The sequence below is a fragment of the Lipotes vexillifer genome, unplaced genomic scaffold, assembly GCF_000442215.2.
Source record: "Lipotes vexillifer unplaced genomic scaffold, Lipotes_vexillifer_v1.1 scaffold664, whole genome shotgun sequence".
Classification (NCBI taxonomy): domain Eukaryota; kingdom Metazoa; phylum Chordata; class Mammalia; order Artiodactyla; family Lipotidae; genus Lipotes; species Lipotes vexillifer.
This window is the reverse complement of record NW_006782421.1, coordinates 254,273-264,133: the sequence shown is the minus strand read 5'-3', so window position 1 is coordinate 264,133 and position 9,861 is coordinate 254,273.

Sequence of the window (9,861 nt, the reverse complement as noted above, 5' to 3'; positions counted from 1 at the left end):
TTCTCTACGTCTGCGTCTTTATTCCTGTCCTGCCCCAGGTTCTTCAGAACCTTTTTTTTTTTTTTTTTTAGATTCCATGTATATGTGTTTGCATACGGTATTTGTTTTTCTCTTTCTGACTTACTTCACTCTGTATGACAGACTCTAGGTCCATCCATCTCACTACAGATAACTCAATTTCATTCCTTGTTATGGCTGAGTAGTATTCCATTGTATATATGCGCCACATCTTCTTTATCCATTCGTCTGTCAGTGGACATTTAGATTGCTTCCATGTCCTGGCTATTGTAAATAGTGCTGCAATGAACATTGGGGTCCATGTCTCTTGTTGAATTATGGTTTTCTCAGGGTATATGCCCAGTAGTGGGATTGCTGGGGAGTATGGCAGTTCTATTTTTAGTTTTTTAAGGAACTTCCATCCTGTTCTCCATAGTGGCTGTATCAATTTACACTCCCACCAACAGTGCGGGAGGGTTCCCTTTTCTCCACACCTTCTCCAGCATTTACTGTCTGTAGACTTTTTTTTTTTTTCCCCTGCGGTACGCGGGCCTCTCACCGCTGCAGCCTCTCCCGCCGCGGAGCACAGGCTCCGGACGCGCAGGCTCGGCGACCATGGCTCACGGGCCCAGCCGCTCCGCGGCATGTGGGATCTTCCCGGACCGGGGCACGAACCCGCGTCCCCTGCATCGGCAGGCGGACTCTCAACCACTGCGCCACCAGGGAAGCCCTGTTTGTAGACTTTTTGATGATGGCCATTTTGACTGGTGTGAGGTGATACCTCTTTGTAGCTTTGATTTGCATTTCTCTAATAGTTAGTGATGTTGAGCATCTTTTCATGTGTTTGCTGGCAATCTGTATATCTTCTTTGGAGAAATGTCTAATTAGGTCTTCTGCCCATCTCTTTAAGGGGAATTTCGCTTTCACACCATTGGGAAAAGATCAAGCTTTGGCAACAGCAGCGGTTCTCATCCCTGCCGGGGAGGGGGTGTTGGGAACTCCTGGGGACTTTAAAAAATTCCAATGCAAGGGTGCACCCCAGGCCGTATCCATCTGAGTTTTGGCGGGTGGGACCCTGGACAAGCCCTACAGATGATTCAAACATGTACAGCCAAAGTTAAGTTTGCTCCTCTGACTATAATTTAGCAGTCAAACGAGGGGGCTTTTAAGGGTGGAAATAATAATCCTGTGGATTACAGCACTTGAGTGGAGTCAGCACTTTTTTTGTTTTGTTTTGTTTTGCTTTTTGCGGTACGCGGGCCTCTCACTGCTGTGGCCTCTCCCGTTGAGGAGCACAGGCTCCGGACGCGCAGGCTCAGCGGCCACGGCTCACGGGCCCAGCCGCTCCGCGGCACGTGGGATCCTCCCAGACCGGGGCACGAACCCGTGTCCCCTGCATCGGCAGGTGGACTCCCAGCCACTGCGCCACCAGGGAAGCCCAGCACGTTTTACTTTTGACACGTGGCTTCTCTGAGCCAAGAAAACTCTGAGTCTTTATATCAAAAAGTCAAATTTCATTGGATTAAAGCTTTATCGCTATTTGACAACTTTTGAACTGGGGGTGGGGGGAGCATTTTTAGTGTTAGAGACATGCTAGGATTTCTTTCAGGACAAGGTTTGTGTTATTATTTTCTGAATCCCCAGCTCTTAACATGGGGCCTGCCATGTAGTAGATGCTCAAGAATTCTAAAAGAATTATAGCAGCTGCTGCTTGCTGGACACCTACTGTTATATTCAGCATCTCCTTTGACTTTTAAAGCCGGCAAAGGAGAGAGCCATCTCGGGAGGATGAGGACAGGCAGAAAGTGATGATGGCCTTGGGTCTCTGACGCTACCGTGGGGCCACCTACTAGCCCTCCTGGCCTTCCTCTGGACATCTTGTCATTTGGGGAAAATACACGCTTCTTTGCGTTGGTGGACATTTTTCTTTTCATTTCTGCAGGTCAAATGCTGTTCTGTCTGATATACACACCTGCTTCATGAGGTTTATCCCTAGGTATTGGAGAATGCTTGGCAAACTGACCAGCGTTAGAAACGCGCACGGAAAAATTCAATGTCTCTGTTATAATGTAAGGATCCCTTAATACTGATGCAATTGGTAAGAAGGGGAAGGACCGGGATGCCCTCTTCCTCAGTACTGACTCGTGGGAAGTTTGGATCATGGCGTGGGATGGGGAATAAGGTGGCCTAAACAGATTTAACCAGGATAGCAAATCACCCATTGGGCCTGATGTGTCTAATTTTGTCTGAGGCAGAGAAGACCCAAGAAGGAGTTGCTCTCTATGCCTCTGAGTGTCTGTCTAAAAAAATATATGCAGGTCTGGGGTAAGATGAGTGGAGTGTAGCCAGCATACATGTCAGCAGGGCCACCCCCTGCATCAGTAGACACAGGAGCTGGACCCGCTTTTCCCTTCCTGGTCCCATCACAGCCGAATCCTCGAATTCAGCTCAAGGCCACCTGGACACACTGTAGCTCACTCAGAGGAGAGTGACGTGTATGGTGCGGAAAACGAAAACCCTAAAACTCTCTTCGTTCTTTGGGGCATGACTGGAAGAGGTGGGCATAATTAGGCTGAAGAATTATTAATCCAGTGGGGGTCACGGCAGTTACTTTCAAATATCTGAAGGCTGCCATGTAAAAGAGGGAGCAGACTCATCTGACCAGCCCCAGTGGGTGGAATTAGAACCAGTGAAGGAAGCTACAGGCAGGCAGGTTTGGATTGGGGTTCGGACACAATGCTAACAGCCACGGCCGCCAAAGACAGAGTGGCCCATCTCAGTAGATGGTCCCATCGCTGGTGACATGGAAGCGTAGATGGAGCCACCGTTTGCAGGGATGTGGTACAGGATCCCGGCACACATTCACATGCCGTTTCCTTTCCTCTATGTCTCCAGCGAGGAATCAAAGAGTTATTCAGCCCCTACTATGTGTCAGGCTCTTAGTGGTCAGACTATGACCTTTAAGATCTCTCCGAACTTGGTGATTCTTTGAGGATCTGAGTACGATGAGCTCCATTTTGCCCAAGAAGAACTACGGCACCAAGACCTGGCAAGAGTTGCACAAAAGCCAGACAGCATGTAAGGGGTGGACCCTTCATTCTCTCTGAGCTTTCGCTCTCTCCGCTCTCCTTTCTCGTTCAATCGTCTGTTCCTTTCCGAGAAAACCAAATTATGCTCTGCTAAGCCATCTAGTCTTGAGCACGTTTAGGCAGAAGGTGCACTATTGGTCTGAAAGATGTTTCCCCGACTCTGAGAAATTGGAGCAAACCCTCCCTTTGATCTGCAATCTTCCAAATCTCCCCAGATACCCTGGAGCAGGGACGGGTTATACGCAAGGGCTGTGGTTCAAGATTTCATACAACATGTGACTTGCCGGTTGGGGAGCGGCTGCGGATTCTTCAGATACAGTCACCCCTGCTATTCTCTGCACCGAGATTCCAAAAATTGCTGTGGAAACCGCACATTTCCAAGCAAGCACATTTCTTTTCAGACATTTCTCAATCTCTCGGCCTCTCTCCCCACCACTGCACCGTGCTGGATCTTTACATCTTCCGTCTTTGGGTATCTCCTGCCAGGACCTCTTGCCTGGCAGAATCCCCATTGGTTTAGGGGCGCCTAACCAGGCAGTGAAAACCAACCTGGCTTTGGAGCTGGGCTTTCCACAGGCAAGCAGGGCCACCGGGATCCGGCCTCTCTTCTTTTGTATGCGTCAGGCTTGCGAGATGTAGGGAGGGCAAATTAGCAGCTGTGTAGGAGTGCCTGTCGCTGAAAAAGCATCTGTTGGAAAACTTGCTTTGTAATTTCCTGAGCCTTTCGGGGTCAGAAGTGGGTAAAACCCCCCAAATGGAAGAAAATCCTAATCACTTTCAAGTGGGAGGAAAATAAGAAACAGACAGGCTCTCATGGGTGCAGACTGTGGATTCTGAACTGCAGGCTCCCACGATAGTTTCCAAAGCTTCCAAAGCACTGCTCGCTTAGGGACCAAGCCCCAATCTTCTCCTGAGGTCCTTTATTTGGCCCAGTTGGGGACCATCAGTGGATGGGAGTGGTGTTCAAATCCACCCTCTCCCCACACTGCTCTGTGAGGCTGGAGATGAGTTGGAAAATGGAATAGGGTCCATAGATGCATACTCTGCATTAGTGTTTCGGATAATCTTTACTGGTTTTATTCACCCAGGTATTTTCAGCACCTGCGACAGTGCCTGGAGCAGAATGGGTGCTCAAAAAATATTCAGTGAATGAAAGGACGAGTCCCCTTTTGTATCCTACACACTCCCTAAACTCCTTGTCACTTAGCTGATTTTGTACCCATGGTTGGTGCATGAAACTAAGGTGAAAAAGCAAAGGAGGCTTTGATCTCTGAGCAGAGCTGGAGGGGAATATAAATTAGGCAGGTTGGAAGAGTAGGATAAAATCAACACAGCAGTGTGGAGGTGTCTGGGAAAGCTATGGGCTCATGTGCAGACCCTCAGAAGGCGTCTGTGCTGGGAGACAGAAGGCCAGATGTCCGTCCCTGGTGCCTTTGAAGTTGGCAGCTCATTCTGAACTCTGTTGGCATTTGCACTTGCTTTGCTTCGAGATAAAGCATCTCCTCTTTCTCTCCTTCTACTTTGGCTGCATTTCTTCTCTCCTCTTCGCTTTCCCCACAATGCTTCTTAAGTCCTAGTTTCAGTCCTGGGGAGTAGGACCAGGTTTTGCAAAAGACCCATTTTCTGAGCTCTGCCTTACCTGGTTCATGTCTTCACAGTTTTCACTGGCCTCAATGTGACTGAGACCAAGAAGACTTAGGGAATAGAAAGTGATTTGCAACACGTGAGCAGTGTCTGCATAACTAAGAACCCTTTCTGATTCTGTGTGAATAGGGCTCTGGGGGTAATTAAGAGAACTGCTGTAACCCCTGCTCTGGCAACTGGAATTTGTCACTTGGTTTAGCACCTGGAGTAACTGATAGCGTCCACGTGAATGATCAGAAAGGGTGGCATCTTCCAGTTAGTCAATGAAGCCAAAAGATAACTTTGCACCTTAAAAAATACACTCTTGTTTTCCTCTCCTCTATCAATGGGGCACACACTCAGAGCAGAAACTTTATGCGGATGTCTTTACCAAAGGTGTGATTTCTTTGGCTAGAGGAGACGGACATGCAAAGATGACTTGCCTGGCTCTGGGCACAGAGAGTGCAGGCTCCTCCCTGTGTTAAGCCTGTGTTGGTACATCAGGGCTTCGAGAGTCACAGGCAGAGAAAAGTCAGTCCTTGGGTAAGAGGTGAGGCAGAGAGAGAGAGGGAACAGGAGAGAGACGTTACGAAAGGAAAAGGAAGGAGACCTGCTTCTGGTCAGCTCAGGTGCCATGCTGTGCTGCAGCTTAGTCACTGCTGCCCCTTCTCTGACATCCACCGTTGGCACTAAGTGATTGTGCCCCATTCTTGAAGAGACACCTCTTGGCTGGTGGCCGCTCTCTATCTGATGGGGTGTGCCCGGGGCTCAGGTATGTGCTCTGTGGGCTTAGAGACTGAGGCCCTGTGGAAGAGCCCAACTCTGCAGAAGTAAAGGCAACGAATGGGGTTAGGGATCCTGGGTCCTTGGCCAGAATCAAATTCTCTCCCTGAAAAGGTGAGGCTGACCCTCTGGGACTCAGGACACAGTCTGTGGCTATTGAGCTAATTGGCCTGCGTGACCTTTGGTTTCACCGGGAGCAGCCGTCTTCGGTCCAACCCTGGATATTACCTAAGTAGGGAAATGAGAGTTTTGGAGCCAGACGTTAAGTCATGAAGAGTAGTAGCTCTGCAGACTTGCGTTTGACAACCTAATTTCCCGCCCTGTTCACTGTGTCCCATCACATCAGCTCCACCCTTGCCCCAGAAGCCTCCAGGCCCAGAGCCCCGTTTCCCAAAACGGAAGGATGCCTGTAGATGCACCAGGATGGGCCGGGTCTGCAGCCCTGAGCTGGCCTTACCCTTGGCATCTTTTCGTGGTTCTGTTTTGCCAGGAGAAGGGCCTTCCTCAGCAGCCTTGTCGCCCCCTGTTTCCTTTGTTTTGTTGTCCGTGGTCTGGGCCCCTTGCCCCTTCTGCAGCATCTGACTGTAAGGCGAGGTCTAGGCTTCAGGCAGATCTTCCTTCTTGTTTTCCTTCCTTCTCCCACGGAGAGCTCTACACATAAACCCCACCATCAGCTGTGACGCTCTTGAGGGATTCAACTGCCCCTAAATAAGTGGCCTGACATGTGGTCATTAAGAGGAAGGAGGTGAACAGGAACACTTAACTTCACGAAAAATTATGTACGGGACCTCCCCGGCGGTCCAGTGGTTAAGGCTTCACGTGCCCATGCAGGGGGCGTGGGTTCAATCCCTGGTCGGGGAGCTAAGATGCCTCGCAGCCAAAAAACCAAAAAACATAAAACAGAAGCAATATTGTAACAAATTCAATGAAGACTATAAAAATGGTCCCCGTCAAACAAATCTTTAAAAAGGTTATGTAATCTGGAAAGAAAATGAATTGATGCTGTCAACTTATTCTTGCATATAGTAGAATGAGAGAAGGGTGAGAGTATCCCCCAAGTCGCAGGACGATTGGAGAACAGGTGTGTGTGTGTGTGTGTGTATGCATATGAATGAATGAATGAAAGAAAATAGTTCTTACAGGGATGAAACACAGGAGGTCAGGCTACAGCTAAGGTCTAGCATTTCATTTTTATGGGGTAGGATTAATATACTGCACGTCAAACTGTGTTCTCTCTTTCAGTTTTCCCCATTTCCCATTATATCAATTAAAAAGAGAGTATTTTGGGGGAGTATTGAACACAGCTCTTCAGTGACTCTCAAACCTCCAAGTCATCCTCCCTCTTGGCAAGATCCACAGGGCCCTTCCTGATCTGACCCTTCCTCACTTCATCGCCTCCCTGCTCCCCTGAGTGCTGGAACACCCCAGGGCCCTCAGGCTTCTGTGACTCAGCTTGCGTTTCTCACTCTGCTGGGAGTGTAACCCTTTCCCCCTTTCCCTCCGTTGTACTCCCACCCTACTGGGGACTCCTCATTGCCGCGTCCTCTTCCATGTGGTCCGCGAATTGTCCCAGCCATCAATGTAGACCTGCCCTCCCTCTGGTCCCCAGCCCCTTTCAAGCATCTCCATTCTAGTAATGAGCAGGAGTGCAGTCAACGGTCTGTCTTCATGTCTGTCTCCACTGTTAGATTTTACGTTCCATGAGGTCCTAGCCTCTGTCTGTTCACCAGTGTCTCCGAGCATGTGGCACTGTATCTGGCAAGAGGTAGTCGCTCAATTCATATTGATGAATGGAAGGGTGGATGGGTAGAGGACAAAGTATTGGGTATAGATAGAGGGGAATAAAAGACAGTAGGTTAAAAATATTAACTACGTGGGCTTCCCTGGTGGCACAGCGGTTGAGAGTCCGCCTGCCGATGCAGAGGACACGGGTTCGTGCCCCGGTCCGGGAAGATCCCACGTGCCGCGGAGCGGCTGGGCCCGTGAGCCGTGGCCGCTGAGCCTGCGCGTCCGGAGCCTGTGCTCCGCAACGGGAGAGGCCGCAACAGTGAGAGGCCCGCGTACCGCAAAAAAAAAAACAAAAAAAAAATTAACTACGTGGAAGGGAGAGTCGCGGGTATGATCACTCCACTGCAGACCCACAGTGGCACCCAGGGTCAGTCAGGGGCAGAAAGTCAAGGTCGTGTTTGTACCAATGTTGTCTCTGGGATTTGTCAAGAGTGTCCAGCTGCACTAAGGGCTCAGAAAACAGGACACGGTTTTGCCTTTGCCTTTCGTGGTTAGCACACCTGAAGGAGCACTAAGTGGTAACATCTCTGCTGAGCTTAAGTTCTTCCCTGAAAGCCAGAGAAACTTAATCTGAAACCCAGGCTCCTGGAGGTGAATAATTAGAGGAGAATGTTAAGGGTTTAGAAATAACAGTGTCGCTCTGGGAGCCTTTGCGTTAACACCACGTATGGAACTGTCCTCACTGAGCTTGGACAGGAACCTGGAATTTTCTCCATACCATATAAAAAAAAAAAGTGCATGGTTTTTCTCTGATGAGTTTGAACTCGGTTTCTGAAGTTGTGGTTTCTGAAGCCTCTATTCACTTATGGTGGTTCTTTTGCCCCTCTTCAAAGATGCAGCTTCAGCAGCTTGTGTGCTGCACAGTTGTGAGTGGCCGGGCAGTTTTTTAAGAAAAACAACATTCTTGAACTGGGAAGAACATCTGCTCTGTGTCTGATCATCAGAAACCTCCAACTTTGCTAGCAAGTTGTAACATTTGAACCGATCACCCAAGACATATCTTGGCACATTAAGGAAATCTACACTCAATAAAGATGCTATTGTACGTGTGTCTAGGGCCCTATTCAAGGATGGAGGAGGGTTCCCCTCAGCCAGGAATGCTTGTTTATAAAGTTGTAGCTGCGTGGTACCATTTATAGGACCCAGGCAGATATGCAAATGAGTGTGGCCCACAGGACACAATTAAGCCTTTCCTTGTCAAGCTGAAATGGGCCATGGAGTGACTGCTGAGGGGCGGGGATGCGGCCCCCACCCCGAGCATATTCTGGCATGTAAAAATTGTGCTCATAAAATGTTGGAAAGAAGAGGAGACCTTCTAAGGGGCCCTACATCAAGTCACCCGTGGGGGAACGGACCACTTCCCATCTGTTTTAAATTAAATGTGTTTATTTTCTTTGCATCTCGCTCCCCAGCTCATTGTAATTGGTTAGAAAATGTCTTCTGTGATGTTAACTGAAAGCATATTTTTTAATAAGTTGAACTGGCTCTTTGCTTTCACGCACAAGGCAGTGACATGGCTTCTTTCACCGTGACTCTGGCGTGTGCTTCGTGGCAGCTGTAGGACGGTGCCTGGGGCTCTATTTGTTCAACACTCGTTTTTTGTTCCCTGTGATGCCCCAGACTCTATGCTAGGTGTTAGGGGTAGAGTGGAGACAAGAGCGTCAGTGACTAAATACATAAAGTAATTGTCCTTTGGGAAAGTGCTAGAAGGGACATAAGCAAGGGACAGAGAGAGTGTAATTGTCAAGGACCCACCTTCTGAACTGGGTGGGCTGGCTCTCTGGGCAAGAGGATTTGGATCTGAGGCCTGAAGGATCAGAACAAGCCATTCAGATAGAAACTGGGAGATGAGTATTCCAGGCAGAGGAAACAGCTGTGTAAAGGCCTTGAGACAGTCAAGGGTTTGCAACATTGGAGGGAGAGAAAACAAGCCAGGGTGGTTGGAATAGACGGCGAAAGGGAAAGTGGGGAGGGATGAGGCTGGAGCAGGGCCAGGGCAGGCAGGGCCTCCTGGGGAACGCTCGGGATTTTAGATTTTATTCTAGAAGCCACAGAACGGCAGGAGAAAATGCCAGGCTTGGGTTTGCCTCTTACGAGGATTAGGTGGGAGAAATTGAGAAGGACAGATTGGAGAGGGGAGGGATGCCGCGGAGGCGCCGGGTGGGAGGGGCTTGTATCAGTCCAGGTAGCGGTGATGGAGCACACTTTGGCCTGGCATCCTTGGAGACGGAGGTCGAAGGGTGGGATTCAGAGGTTCTGGAGGTTAGACTTGACAGGACCTGCTGATGCATCAGGCAGAGCAGGGGAGGGAGAGGAAGACTCTAGAACTCAAGGGATCTGGTGGTGTTTTGACCTTAGCAACAGGGCAGTTGATGGTGCTATTTACAAAAAGGAGAAATCCAAGGGCAGGGCTGTTTCATGGGAAGGTGGGGAACAGAAATCCGTTCCAAACATATTGAGTGGGCAGTTCTGTTACTAAGCTCCGTGTAGAAAGGTCTCTTAGCTATAAGTCTCCTGAAGGACAAATTTTATAATTTATCGTTATAACTTTAGAAGTAACGATGGAAACATTTGGAAGAAT